This window comes from Protopterus annectens, chromosome 3.part1, assembly GCF_019279795.1.
Source record: "Protopterus annectens isolate FY-2018-M chromosome 3.part1, PAN1.0, whole genome shotgun sequence".
Lineage (NCBI taxonomy): Eukaryota > Metazoa > Chordata > Ceratodontiformes > Protopteridae > Protopterus > Protopterus annectens.
The window spans coordinates 1,399,734,129-1,399,748,935 of record NC_056732.1 but is presented as its reverse complement, the minus strand read 5'-3'; the positions used below and the strand labels follow the sequence as shown (position 1 = coordinate 1,399,748,935).

General features: G+C 40.2%; 1 protein-coding gene across 4 annotated transcripts in view; it reads right to left on the bottom strand.

The window, feature by feature from the left end:
- LOC122798488 (alanine aminotransferase 2-like) overlaps nt 1-14,807 on the bottom strand; it is a 1,719,357-nt gene that overhangs the window by 1,576,517 nt on the left and 128,033 nt on the right. The window lies entirely within an intron of this gene.

Here is a 14,807-nt window from a genome sequence, read left to right as displayed (position 1 = left end):
TGACTATGTTTGTAGTATAACTTCATGACTGTGTTTGTAGTATAAGTGCATGACTGTGTTTTTGTTTGACTGAGTGGTTGTAAGATATACAAGTAATAGTGGGAGGACCCCACAGTTAATGAGTATAGTAAATGTATGTGCACATACAGTAAAGGACAAATCAACACAAGGAGGTGCCTTGTGTCGAGGGCCGTACCCTCAGGATTGCAAGGTAAGAAGTATGAGAGATGTTTTTATTCTGTCAATGTATGAATGTATGAAAGAAAGAAAAGAACAATTTAAAAGCTAAAAATAAAGTTAAAACAAGGTCATGAGCCCACTGCATGATTGGGATATAGACTGTAAAGTTAAAACAAGTTCATGAGCCCACAGCATGATTGGGACGTAGACTATACAAGTTTATGAGCCCATAGCATGATTGGGATGCAGACTATATACTGTTAAAACAAATTCATGAGCCTACGGCATGATAAGACATAGAGATATGCGTTGTTAAAATAAATTCATGAGCCCAAAAGCATGCTGGGACATAACAGTGTGATTGTGAGAAAGTACCGACAGAGGGTCCAAAAGAGTGGTCAGTTCTGGATACAGTACCTATCCGCCCCGTTATCCTGACCACATTGCTGGAGCTGTAACTTTTGAGCTCGTGCAGGGATGAAAGCAAGTGGGTGCTGTGGGAAAAGGCTGTTAGAAACCTCTCCTCTTTTGCTGCATGGTGAAAGACTTCCTATCCTTCCCTCCCTGTATGGTGTGTCGATTACTACAGTTATTTTCTGTCTTCAGAATTGCCAGAATCCAGGAGTTGTAAGGAAAGCCTAACATTTTTATTATTACTGATTTATAAAATAAGAAAAATGGGAGCAAAGATAAACAAGCAAGATCAAATCCCTGAAAAGGGAACAACTGCATATTTTATGTATTTTAATTATAGGAAGGAAAGTTGTAAATATCTGTATGACTAGTTTCTTTCAGCTTACAAAAAAGCATAGAGAGACCAGCATACAATGGCACCAAATAATACTTTAATAAAAGTATTCTTTAAAAAACAAATAGGTTTCAGCTGAATCAATACAAAGCCTTCATCAGTGTGAAAAAAGTGACAAATAAAGAAATACTTAAATACAAAAAGAAATAGACATGTAATCAATTAAAGATGCTCATTAAGTCCTGATTTAAACAGACCTCCTAACTTAACAATAGTACAGTTGTGTACCTACCATAAATATAGATGTTCGAGTGTATTCACTGTTGCAGTCATTACACTTGGGTTATCCTGCTGGCAGGCTACCCGCAGTCGGCCTGAATTCCAAAGTCCTGGTCCGGCGTCGGTTGCTGTCACCTCTTCCCTGACGTCAGTGCACCAGAGGTATAAAAGATGCAGCTGATGCCATTTTTTTCAGTTTTTCTTGCCCCAGATGTCAGGTGCCCCTAAAAGGGTAGGCTAAAAATTCTGCTTATAAAAAAGCATGCACTAACATAAACATTACCTTCATCTACAAGCAAATACACCACATAGGTTGTATAGAATAGAGAAGTACAAATAAGTCCCAGCAATGACAAGGGGATGGTGGGAGGGTAACCTGGACTGCAACAGTGAATACACGCAAACATCTACATTTATGGTAGGTACACAACTGTACTATGTTCATCGTGTTTCACTGTTGCAGTCATTACACTTGGGTTGAATCCCAAAGCTGAGGTTGGGTGGCTGGGCCTAAATAGACTTAGGAGTGGCTATGAGGCCCTGCAGAACTGCAGTGGCAAAGCCTGCTCTGGATTTAGAGGTAAGTGGTAGTGCTTTGTAAAAGTGTGCACTGAAGTCCAAGTTGCAGCCTCCAAAATATCCTTGGTTGGTACTCCTCTGAGGAAGGCTGCTGAAATGGCTGCTGCACTGGTTGAATGTGGCCTAATGCCATTAGGCACTGATTTGCTATGGTGTGAATAGCAGAAATGAATGCAGTGGCCTATCCATTTTGAAATAGTCTGCTTTGAAATAGCCTTTCCTTGCGATCCTGCAGCATATGCCACTAAAAGTTGCACAGTCTTTCTGAAAGCTTTAGTTTTGTCCAAGTAGAAGCATAGCTGTCTGTGTATGTCCAAAGAATGCAGAAGTCTCTCCCTTTTATTCTGTGGGTTTGAATAAAAGGTATGCAAATGAATGGTTTGGTTAAGAGCCACACTGGACACTACCTTAGGCATAAATGTTGGGTTTGTCCTTAGAGAAACCCTGTCCGGATGGAAAATAATAAAAGGTTCCACAGCCATTAATGCCTGTAACTCTAAGACTCTTCTTGCTGAAGTTATTGCTAGGAGCAGAGTTGTTTTCCATGTTAAGAATTTTATTTCAGCTGTATTGGCTGGCTCAAAAGGAGGCAGTGTGAGTTTTTCAAAGACAAAATTGAGGTCCCATGCAGGTATTGGTGCTCTCCTTGGAGGTCTTATGTTTTTGGCCCCTCTGAGGTACTGCCTTAGCAGTGAATGTGAAAAAATAGGTGGGTCTGTATTGTAATGTGCAGAAATGGCAGAGGCATGGATCTTAATTGATGAGAAGGATAGGTCTTTGTCCAGCATCTCAGTTAGGTATTATAAAATCTGAGGAATATTTAGTACAAGCGTGTCAATTCCTTGTGCCTGGTTCCAAGCACAGAATCTCTTCCATTTTTCTGCATAAGATTTTCTGGTGCTGGGCCTCTTGGCCTCCAAAATAACATCCATAACTGCTTTAGAGAGAGGTGTGTTCTGAGTAGTTATATTATCTGCCAAGCAGCCAGATTTAATGTTCTGAGTTGGCTGTGCAGGATCCGATTGTTTTGTTGGGTTAGTAGATGAGGAATTTGAGGTAAAGTCCAGGCTAGGCCTTGAGAAAAGCTCTTTCGTATTGCATACCAGTGCTGGCGTGGCCAGTCTGGGGCAATCAATATAATTTTTGGCTTCTCTTGTCTGACCTTTAGGAGTATCTTGGGGAGGAAAGGCATATACTGTAAGGGTTTTCCAGCTGAATGATAGAGCATCCACTTTCCATGCTTGTTTGTGACAAGTCCTTGTGCAGAATCTCTGTAGTTGTCAGTTGTGAGGGAAGGCAAACAGATCTATGTCTGGGCATCCCCATTTCCTTGTTATCATGCTGAAGACTTGTGGATCTAGTTTCCACTCATGAGGGTCCATGAGGTTTCTGCTTAGTTCGTCTGTTGGAGTATTTGTCTTTCCTGGCAGGAATTGTGCTTGCAGGTGCACTTGATAAGTCAATGCTGTGTTCCACAAAGTCATGGCTTGTCTGCAGAGGGGATAGGAATGTGTGCCTCCTTGCTTGTTTATGTACCACATGACTGTAGTATTGTCTATCTTTATCAGCAGTTGTCCTGGATGGAGTAGATCCTTGAAGGCTGTCAGGGCATTCTGTACAGCTAGCATCTCTTTTTGATTGATATGAAGATGCATTTGGCTTGTGGGCCATATGCCCTGAATACATTTTTCTGCCATGTGGGCCCCTCAGGCATAATCTGATGCATCTGTTGTTACTGTCTGCCTGGCTGTGGGTACAGTGAATGGCTTTCCCTTGTTGTGGTGACAGGCCTATGCCCACCATCGAAACTCCTGTTGTAGGCAGGGAATGAGTGTAATTAATGTTTCCAGGCTGTGGCAATGTTGAGTCCAAACACTTTTTAGATACCATTGTAGCTTCCTCATATGCAGTCTTGCATATGGAATTAGCAGAATGCAGGATGCCATGAAGCCGAAAGCCTGCAGATTTTTTTCTTGCAGATAACTGGGTCTTTGTTGCCATCTTTTCGAAGTAAGAAGTCAGTTGCCTTTGTTTGTCTGGTGTGAGATAAGCCATCTGGGCAGTTGTATTTAAGCTTGCACCCAGGAATATTATCTCTTGAGAGGGTACTAGTTTTGATTTATTTTCGTTTACTACGTATCCTAGGCAAATTAGTAATCTTTTGTACAAATGCCAGATGCTTCAGTAGAATGTCTTTGTTCTCTGCTTGAATAAGGCAGTTGTCCAAGTACGGATATATTTGAATTCCTCTTTCTCTGCAAAATGCAATTACTGGTGCCAGGCATTTTGTGAAGACCCTGGGCACAGTAGATAAGCCAAAGGGCAGTGCAGAGAATTGGTAGTGCATTGAGCCAGCTATGAATCTGAGGTATCTTCTGCAAGATTGTCTGATTTGGACATGCAGGTATGCCTCTTTGAGGTCCAAAGTTACAAGCCAAGCCTTCTTGCCCAGCATGGGCAGAAGCTGCTGCAGAGTCAACATTTTGAATTTCGGAACGTCCAGAAAAGTGTTTAGAATAGACAGGTCCAGTATTGGTCTCCAGGCTTTGTCCTTTCTGGGTACCAAGAAAAGTCTTGAGTAAAATCCTTGTCCCTGCTCTTGCTGTGGCACTCGCTGAATAGCCCTCATGTCCATGACAGATGAAACTTGCTTTTGAGCCTCTGCCCATTGATTGTGTGGCAGGTCTGGCATACCTTTTGTCTTTGGAAGGGTGTGAAAGTGGAACCTGTAGCCCTGAGAGACTATATTCAAGACCCATTTGTCCTGGGTGATCATGTGTCAATTTTGCGAAAAAAAGTGCTAGCTTTGCCCCTAAGGGTGCTGCCAAATAATAACTGCTTGGCATTGGCAGAGGAAAGTCATTGGGACTGTTTCCTATATGGCTGAGATTTGTCTTCTCTGCTTTTGGAGGTAGAAGCACCCCATTGTTTAGGCCTGTATGAGCCTTGGGGCTGAGGTCTGCCTCTAGGGCATCTGTATCTGCTTCTTTGTGGCCTGTCTGACACTGAAAGGACCAATTCTTAGAAGGTGGCTGTACCTGTAAGAAATCCTTTACTGTCTGCATAGATTTCACTTTATCCTCCATTTTCTTCAACACCTCTTCAGCCTTAACACCAAACAAAGTATTATGCTGTAATGGAGCATCTAATAATTTAGCTTTAACATGATCAGGCAGATTCTGTTCCTTTAACCAAGCATGCCTTCTGATGACAGAACCTGTAACAGCGGCCCTGCATGAGGCCTCCAGTGACTCAAAACCACATTGCAAAGTATGCTTTCCCACTTGTTCAGCTGCATGCAATAAATCCTGCATTTCCTTGTTTTCAGAACATTCAGAATTTGTCAACATTTTCTGTTTGAGCAGTAACATTAAGTATTGTTGATATTTAAGCATGTGAAACTGACAATTTAAAGCCCTTAAAGCCAAGGTAGCAGAAGTGTAAACTTTTTTGCCCCATCTGTCCAGTGCCCTAGAATCCCTATCAGAGGGGACAGGTTTTTTTGCAGTGGAAGCCTTGACCCCTTTGGGACCCTGAGATATAGTTTCTGGGTCAGCAGCAGGGTTTTTATATAGAAATTTATGAGAATCTGGAACCCTGTAGTATCTGTCTGGCTTAACTGGTGCAGGGGGTAAAGAGACAGGAGACAGGCCAGACTCTGAAAATACATAATCTACAATGTCTAGAACAGGTGGAATAGCAAGAGGTCTGTGCTGAGGCAGTAAAAGAAAGTCTCTGAACCTTTTCCTAGATTCTGAGTAATCTTGGCTCTCCCAGTGAAAATGCTCCCTCATGGTATGCAGGGTTTCCCCAAAAGAATAATCCTCAGGAGGAGAGGCTGAAGGGATGGATTCTTCAGCATCAGAATACTCATAGGGAGGAAGAGAGTATCCCTGTTCTGAAGAGGAGTCAGAGGAAATGGAAACCTGATCAGAAGAATCAAATTCTGTGTCTTGCCTAGGCCTCTTATCAGGAGGGGGATGGGAACCCCTGATCAAAGTAATTAGGTCTTCGGCCATTTTAAGCATCTGTTTCTTAGGCATGGAAGTCTGTCCAGGAGAATGCTGTACTTGTTTCTTTGTCTTTAAAGCTGTTTTAGTCTTTGCTTTGGAAGCTGAGGTTGGCTTGACATATAACTGTGTAGGTCTGAAAACACCCTCAGAAGCCGATGCCTGCTCAGCGGCTCCGGACCCATGTGAGGGAATAGTTTCTGAGTGTCCAATACCTTGAGTATCCAGAGGCCAAGTTGTCTCCACGTGGGAGTCGGAAGCGGCCTGTGGCTCTGAGGTAGCGGGCGTCAGGGGCTGCGAAAGCGCCTCACTGAGAACCGGCGAACTGGTGACTGGCCTAGCAGAGGCCTCGTCATCGGTTTTGGACCTCGGATGCCTGTCCTTTCCTTTTCCTTGCGCTTTTTATAAACTCCAGTCATTGGCTGTTCCGACGGCATTATATAATTAAACCTTCGGCCAAAGTAATGAAAGGCAAAATTGTACCGACGCTTAATAGTGCATTGGTTAAATCTAGCACAAAACCGACAGCTAGCAATGTCGTGGTCAGGGCCTAGGCAAGGAATACAGTAAGAATGAAAATCCTTATGAGGTATTTGCTTCCCACAAGAAATACAATTGTTAACTTTTTCTGACATCAGTCTGGAGCAAAAAAAAAGTTTCCCCAATGAGGTACTTAGCTTTATTGAAGACTTCGGTTCTGAAATTCGATTTTGAAAATCTCAGGAGTCGGCCAACTGGCACTTGCGAACTGCTTTTGCTTCGGGCACTGCGCGGCAAGAAAGACTGAAGAAAATGGCGTTGGCTGCATCTTTTATACCCCTGGTGCACTGACGTCAGGGAAGAGGCGACAGCAACCGACGCCGGACCAAGACTTTGGAATTTGGGCTGACTGCGGGTAGCCTGCCAGCAGGATAACCCAAGTGTAATGACTGCAACAGTAAAACACGATGAACATCCATTTTTTCTCCATAGTATTCAACAATTCATGCCAACACAATTTGTTATTCCTGGGTCTCATAATTTTATCAATAATAGTAAAAGTAAAATATGCATTTTTATGTGACAGGGTGTGCTTATAAAGGGCATTAGTTTCTTTGTGGTGTTTTATCTCATTGAGATGTTCTGATATCCTAAATTTCAAAGGTCTGAAAGTTTGACCTATGTAGAAAGCTGAGCAGCTACAATTAGCCAAATAAATCACCCAATCGGAAGTACAATTGGCAAAAAAATCTAATATCAAAGACTTGAGGGCAAGGGCGCCCGCAGGCAGGTGCAAGGGGGTGCACTTGCACCCCCCTGGAATCGGCTGGCCATGAGATTAATTTTTTTTTTTTTTTAATTAGAAGTAAATTAACGGCGTTCTTCTTTAAGAACTCCCTTTGCGTCCGGTCATACAAATGGAGGTGCTTGCGACCTGTTTTCGTCTTTTCCATATGTGCAGATGATTTACGTCTTTATCTTCCGCATTCGCGCGTGAAATTTGAATTCTAGATGGGCGCCAGCAGAGATGCCGTGTTGTGTCCAGGAAGAGGGTATTGCCATTAAAATCGGAGCAAGCAAACTGTTTCAGGAGCAGAGAGGGATTCCACAAAGGTACAGGGGCGGCCCGTGCTATCGGGCTGCCGGACTGCAGCCCCCTCAACAACAAAAAAAAAAAGAAAAAAAAAATTTGCGCATGCGCAGTAGTCCAGTCTACTGCACATGCTCCAGGCAGTCCAGGTAAGGAAACATAGGAGACTTCTGTGCACTTTTAAAGTGCACAGACTTGCTGGGAAAACGCATCGGGGCCGGACTGCAACAGCAGCAGTCAGTGTCGGGACTGTGGATTAGGATCGCAGGAATCTCGCGGGACTATGGATTATTGCACGGGCATTTGGAGTAACGTTATGGAGAATGGGCAGCAAGGACAGGTAAGTGTGTTAATGTTAAGTATTGTTTAGAATGGTAGGGAAGTGTGTGAATGAATGTATGCCTATTTGAATGGACTGGTGTGTGTGTCTGTGTGTAAATGCCCCAGGTGCTCATGGTGGTGTGGTAGGGAATACCTCAGGCTTGAACCCTGTACCCTGTATGCAGGTGTTAAAGACTTGAGTTCCCTACCCACCACCATTTGTAAAAAAATTGCAGATTTTTGCCTCATATTTGATCTGATCTGTTCCTCATAATATCTGTGGTTTGTAAATGTTCCAATGCTTGATATTTGATGGTGTAGTAGTAGCATTGTTGCCTCACAGCTGCAGGTTCTCAGGTTTGATTTTTGGCTGGGGTTCCATCTTTGTGGGGTCTGTATCTTCTCCCTGTGTTTGTGTGGGTTTGCTTTTGTGTCCTCCCATGTTACGAAGACATGTCTGCATTATTTCTTCCTGGGCCTCTGCTGAAAATTGTTTTTTTGTTCCAAGTCAGACTGTCCTGATTAACAAATGTTAAATAAAATTGACAGGCATTTGAATTTCAGACTTCAGGTTTCTGAGTGTTTAATTTCTTACATATTTGATGGTGCAGTGGCAGTATTGTTGCCTCATAGCTACAGGATTTGTGGTTTGATTCTTGGCTGTGGTGCCTTCTTTGTGGATTCTCCATCTTATCTCTGTGTTTGTGTGGATTTGCTCTGGTATCCTGCCATTTTACAAAGACGTGTCTACAGTATTTCTCCCTGGGCCTCTGCTGAAAATTGTTTTTGTTCCATCAGAAGTAAAATTGACAGGCATTTGAATTTCGGACTTCATAGTCTTCAGAAAATACATAGTAAAACAACTTTTTATTCTAGCAATAAATATATAGTAACACAACCTTTTATTATAGCAATTTTTTATGTTTATAAGATGACTATTTGAAATTTTCCCTTATTTTTGGGACTGTAATACCCTGTTAGTGGCTTTGTCCAGGTTTTTTGTGCTAAGGTTGACAGCTATGGCAAGAACTGAATTCACTGAATATGTTTGAGGGCTGTATTCCCTCATTACTGGGTTTGTCCAGGTGTTTTGTGCTAAGGGGTTGACAGCTATGGTGAGAACTGAATTAATTAAATGATAGCCATTTAAGTTTCAGTCTTCCTCTCGTTCACAAAACAGCTGATTTGGCTTAGTGGTATGTTGCTCTTGACTGTTTTGCACAGGGACCTTGTCTGTAAAATTACGATGGTAACACAGCATTTTTCTTTCACAAAGCAGGTGATTTGGCATAGTGTTATGTTCTGACTCTTTTTTGCACAGGGACTTTGGCAGTAAAATGTATGGTGGTACCGTGGTAACACAGCATTTTATTCTAGCAGCTTTCCCAGATTATACAAGCAATGTTTAATGTGTCCCTGGTTTTTGCCCTTTTGACCCACCCCAATAAATTTTGCTTTTTCCAGACTTCTTGTGCTGCGAAGTTGAGATGCAGTTGAGTATTGAGCAGATTTTACAAGGAGCTGAGAGCTGCAGGGGAAGAGAAGTTTAGTGCTAATAGCACAACAGGCTGTGTGCTTGCTTTTGATGCAGAAGGTTGTTGGTTCTACTCCCATAAGGGGTGAATGCTGAAAGTTAAGATACTAATTATGAGCCTGTTATCAGTTTGCCATCCATTTCCTATTGCAATATTACTAGCTTATTTTTAATGTAATTTAGGCAATTTATTCCACAGGGGCATCAGACACTTTATTGTTCGATGAAACCATGAAATGTAAAGGTGATTGCTAGCACCAACCTCTTCATTACAGATTTATTTAACGTGGAATTATTTAGATGACTTTTTTACTACTTCAGAGATTGTGCATATTTACTGATAATGGTGGACTGTAGAATTGTGCATATTTACTGATAATAGTGGACTGTAGAAGTTTGAGTAGACTTTTATGATGGAAATGTTCTGAATTGGACAGTTTTGTTTTATTGTTTACTGGAAAAATGTTCAAAGCAATAGGAATGTGTATCAAAGAGCACATGTATGTTTCATATGCAAGGGGCCTATGATTTGAAAACAGCCCAGAATTCATTTTTATCTGCCACGAGTAAAATGTATTTTCTTTGAATGTGGATTTTAATGTTGTTTCAGTGAATGTGAGTTTCAAGGGCAGAGAAGGTTTAATGCCAAGTTTGTTATGTCTTAGTGTTTGTGCTGTAAAATGCAAAAATAAAACTTTCAAATGAAGTTCAAATCATCATAGAAGTAAATCAGTATGCACATTAGTGTTTATGGTAAATGGAGTGAAATAGCAAATTAATGGATCATTGGAATGGCTGCAGGGAGGCTCCATTCGACCAGGGTTTTGTGAGGGGGAAGGGTAGCAAACTTAGACAGTCCCAGCTGAACCATACCTCCCAACTGTCCAGATTTTCAAAGAATGAATAGATGTTTTGCTTCTTATTTTTGATTTATTCCTCATAAAAAATTGTGGTTTTCTGGCAAATCATTTAGGAATTAAGTCACTAAATAATGACACACCTAGTTTCAGACTTCATAACCTTCAGAAAAATGCATGCTAAAGTAAAACCTGTTCTATCAACTGTCCCAGTTTATAGAAGAGCATTTTTTAGTACTGTTTATATGTTCCCCCCAATATATTTGGCCTTGTCCAGATTTATGTCCCAGTTTATACAAGAGCAATTTTTAGTACTGTTTATATGTTCCCCCAATATATCTGGCCTTGTCCAGATTTACTGCTTTAACAGGTTGAGAGGTACATGCAAATAAATTGCTTTATAGAATTAGGCATAGCCAAACCTCTGAACTGTCCCTGATTTTGACTCAAAATGTTGCTCTTCCCCTAATGATCCCTCCGCAAAATAGCAATTCTGGAAGAAAACATGGAGGGTTTATAATTAAGAAATAACTGTAATAATCAGATTACTTTTATTTCAGAAATGCATGTAGATTATTTTATTTTGTCAGCTGCTCAAGTTAGCAGTACTAATATTAAAGTGTCCCTTCTTTGACAGGTTCCCAGCTGTATTGTGTTGCTATTTTATATTTTTACATCACATTTTTTGGTCCATTTTTCTTAAAATTGTGTTTTTTTGGCAAATTAGTGACAAATAATTAAAGACTGAAGTTAGAAAATAATGACAGACATTTGAATTTCAGATTTCATACCATTCAGAAAATTCATACTAATGCAAGACCTCTATTAGCTTTCTAAGGTTATAAGAGCAATATTTTAAAAATGGTCCTTATTTTTGGGCCTTTGTCCCATTTCTTTGTATGGCTTTGTCCAGATTTCTTGCTCTGAGGTTGAGAGGTATGACAAATGTGTCAGGGCCATCACAAGTCAGCCAGAGACATTTCAAACTGTGACATACTTGTTACACCCCACTCCCCCATGTAGTGACTCTGGATGTGTTGAAGCAAGGCAAGGAGTAGTTATGCAGTGTAAATGTGCAGAGAATCCCACCCATCCAAGGTAGACACAAGTACTAGAGTGGCTTTTCATCTGTCCTTGATTTTTGCAGAATGGTCTGGTTTCTGTCATATTTTTGTACTGTTGATTTATGCTTATTACTCAAAGTGCATGTTGCTCTGTGTTTAAGTAGCAATACTTTAATGACCATCAGGTAAGCTTGGCTGAGATTGCAAGATGCAAGTAAGCTTTAATAAGCATACTGTTAAAGAATTGCCAACATTGAAAGCCTTTCTGTTGCCATGTAGAGAATACTTAACTAGATAATGTATAAGCCTTGGGTATTGAAATGCATATGCCAGTATTTGTAATAAAGGACAGAATTACATTATTTTAAGAGTCTCATTACACTTGGAGACTTACAGTCATCTCTGCAGGCTTTAACCATAAACCGAATGCCAATTGTGTGGTCTATAACCTGTACAGTAATCCTTTTAAGCAATGTATCTTGAGCTTATTTCTTGTTTGCTTTTCATTTTTTACTTTGATCATGTTTTCCCCATGAAACAAGTAGTTGTTAGGCAGCAGGTCTTTTTTGGATAAGGAACATTTTTACAAGTGGGGGCATCAGAGATTTCTACTTTCAGCATGTTACTTTAATAAAGCTGAATATAAATTATAATTAGAACTGCAGTGCAAGAAGTGGTTTGAGTTGAGTGCTGCTTGTTTTTCTTATACTTGATTTTGACTGGCATTCCATTAATGTATTTAAAAAAAAGTAAATTTATTTCTTCATGCCTCACAACCTTTTTTGTTTCCATCTAGATATTAAGCTGTCATGCAGCCAATGCATTGAAATATTTTTATTCTTCTACACTTCATTTTGTCTTGATTGGACTCTCGTGACAACTGTTTGGCACCCAATGCAGTATATTTAGTTTTTGTGGTTTGCTACTACAGGTGTTTGTGTGTGTGGTAGGGAATACCTCAGGCTTGAATCCTGTACCTTGTATGCAGGTTTTAAAGACCTTAATTCCCTACCCACCACCATTTGTGAAAAAAAAAGTGCAGATTTTTGCCTCATGTTTGATCTGATCTGTTCCTCATAATATCTGTGGTTTGTAAATGTCGTAATACTCGATATTTGATGGGGCAGTTGTAGCATTGTTGCCTCACAGCTGCAGGTTCTCAAGTTTGCTTCTTGGCTAGGGTGCCTTCTTTGTGGGGTCTTTATCTTCTCCCTGTGTTTGTGTGGCTTTGCTTTTGTGTCCTCCCATGTTACAAAGACATCTCTGCATTATTTCTTCCTGGGCCTCTGCTGAATTTTTTTTTGTTCCAAGTCAGACTGTCCTGATTAACAAATGTTAAATAAAATTGACAGGCATTTGAATTTCAGACTTCAGGCTTCTGAATGTTTAAGTCTGCATATTTGATGGTGCAGTGGTAGTATTGTTGCCTCACAGCTATAGGTTTTCTGGTTTGATTCTTGGCTGGGGTGCCTTCTGTGTGGAGTCTGCATCTCCTCCCTGTGTTTGTGTGGATTTGCTCTGGTGCCCTGTCATTTTACAAAGACATGCCTGCAGTATTTCTCCCTGGGTCTCTGCTGAAAATTGTTTTTATTCTGTCAGCAGTAAAATTGACAGGCATTTGAATTTCAGACTTCATGTTCTTCAGAAAATACATAGTAACACAACCTTTTATTCTAGCAATTTTCTAAGTTTATAAGATGAATATTTGAAATTTGTCCCTATTTTTGGGACTGCATTCCCTCATTATTGGCTTCGTCCAGGTCTTTTGTGCTAAGGTTGACAGCTATGGCAAGAACTGAATTCACTGAATGTTTGAGGGCTGTATTCCCTCATTACTGGGTTTGTCCAGGTGTTTTGTACTAAGAGGTTGACAGCTATGGTGAGAACTGAATTCACTAAATGATAGCCATTTAAAGGAGAACCGCATGCACAGACTAAAAAAATGTTTATTTCATCATGTTTAGATGTTTCCAATATTTTAACACCACTGTGGGACTCTTTACAAGTTTTTAAATATTTTTATATGTAATTTAAGAGTCTGGCCACATGGGGTCTAGCATCTTGCTGAAAGTTAAACATTTTTGTAAACCTCCATGTATCCCAGAATTCAGTGTTTGTCCTTAACACATTACATCACGCAGCCTTTTTTGTTCAGAAACTTCTGTCACTGCATTCATTTTACATGCATACACAAGGCTTTTTCATTCTGTAAATTTCAACTAAAAAATACTGCTGTTAAATGCCTACTTAAAAAAACTAACTGAGACAAAGCCAAAGAACAGACTTGGAGTCTTTGTTTTACTGCTTCTTCTTTACAGAGATCCTAATTTGCACTCTTTTGTGATGCCAGAGCCATAGCTCATTAGATCATCTCCCCTCCCCCTTCACACTTCCCCTCCCAAGCTGTCAAAGGGCTAAAAGTAATTTGACCTGTTGTTGCTTTGATTGACACCTCACCACAGGGGACTTGACTCATCCAATGTTTCCTAGTTCTAGCCTTTTCTTTCTAACAGTGGGACACTTACTTATGCAGCACCATGGCTTCCTGTCATGAAACAGGGATGCATAGTTCAGAGTATTTGGAAACACGCTTGTAAAATAAAAATACCTACTTTCTCTGGGCTATCCTGTTTGCCTGAAATACACACAATATTTTAAGTGCTGTAAACAGAATAGTTAATGGACAAAAAATACTAATTTGACTTGCTTAAGGTTCAGGTATCATCTGCTTACTCAAATCACTGCTGACTCACTATACGAAGTCTTGTAAAGCCCATGTACACATTTTTGTTTATAGTTTACCATTATGCCAACAGTTACACATGTCTTATTACATGATTTCAACAGGTTTGCTGGTGTGTATTTCTTGATTTTTTACGTGAAAAGTGGCCCAGTGTGTGATCATACCGTGATGAGATCCATGCTGAAAAGCAGTATGTGCAAACAGTAATACATGTAGTACAGCAACAGCATGTTCCATGGAGGCTTTTGCAAGACAGTGGGCAGTGTCTAATTGCATTTTGATAAGTATACCTGCTTACACACCCTTTATGTGTTTCTCCTTATAAAAAGCCACATCACTATTCATCATATATCAGAGATTTTTGTTTTCAGCTTTAACACAAATATATTACATATGCAAATGCATTTTATATATAGATATATATATATATATATATATATATATATATATATATATATATATACACACACACACACACACACACACACACACACACACACACACACACACACACACACACACACACACACGTAGATATTATATACACACACACACACACAGTATAGATTACATATTACAAGAACTATATCTACAAGGAAACTGCTGTGGCCCATGGCGAATGCCTTCATGTCACCTTGTAACATGAAAATCTGTGCATTATCAGTACACAGACAACAGGTATCCCCAGGCAGGGTAATATGCATCACTCCCTGGACTGACTAAGGAACTAAGACAGTAGAAATGCATTCCTGAATTCCTATTTTCAGAACGATTTTAAGTCTACTGGTGAAATACACTCATATGAACAGTTTCCAAAACTACCAGTATTAAAACTTACATTAGCAGTGTAAAAGCCCTCACATGCCCATACAGCTTCACCCAAACACAAGCTTCTATTCCCTAATGCATTTTTCTTTAATTA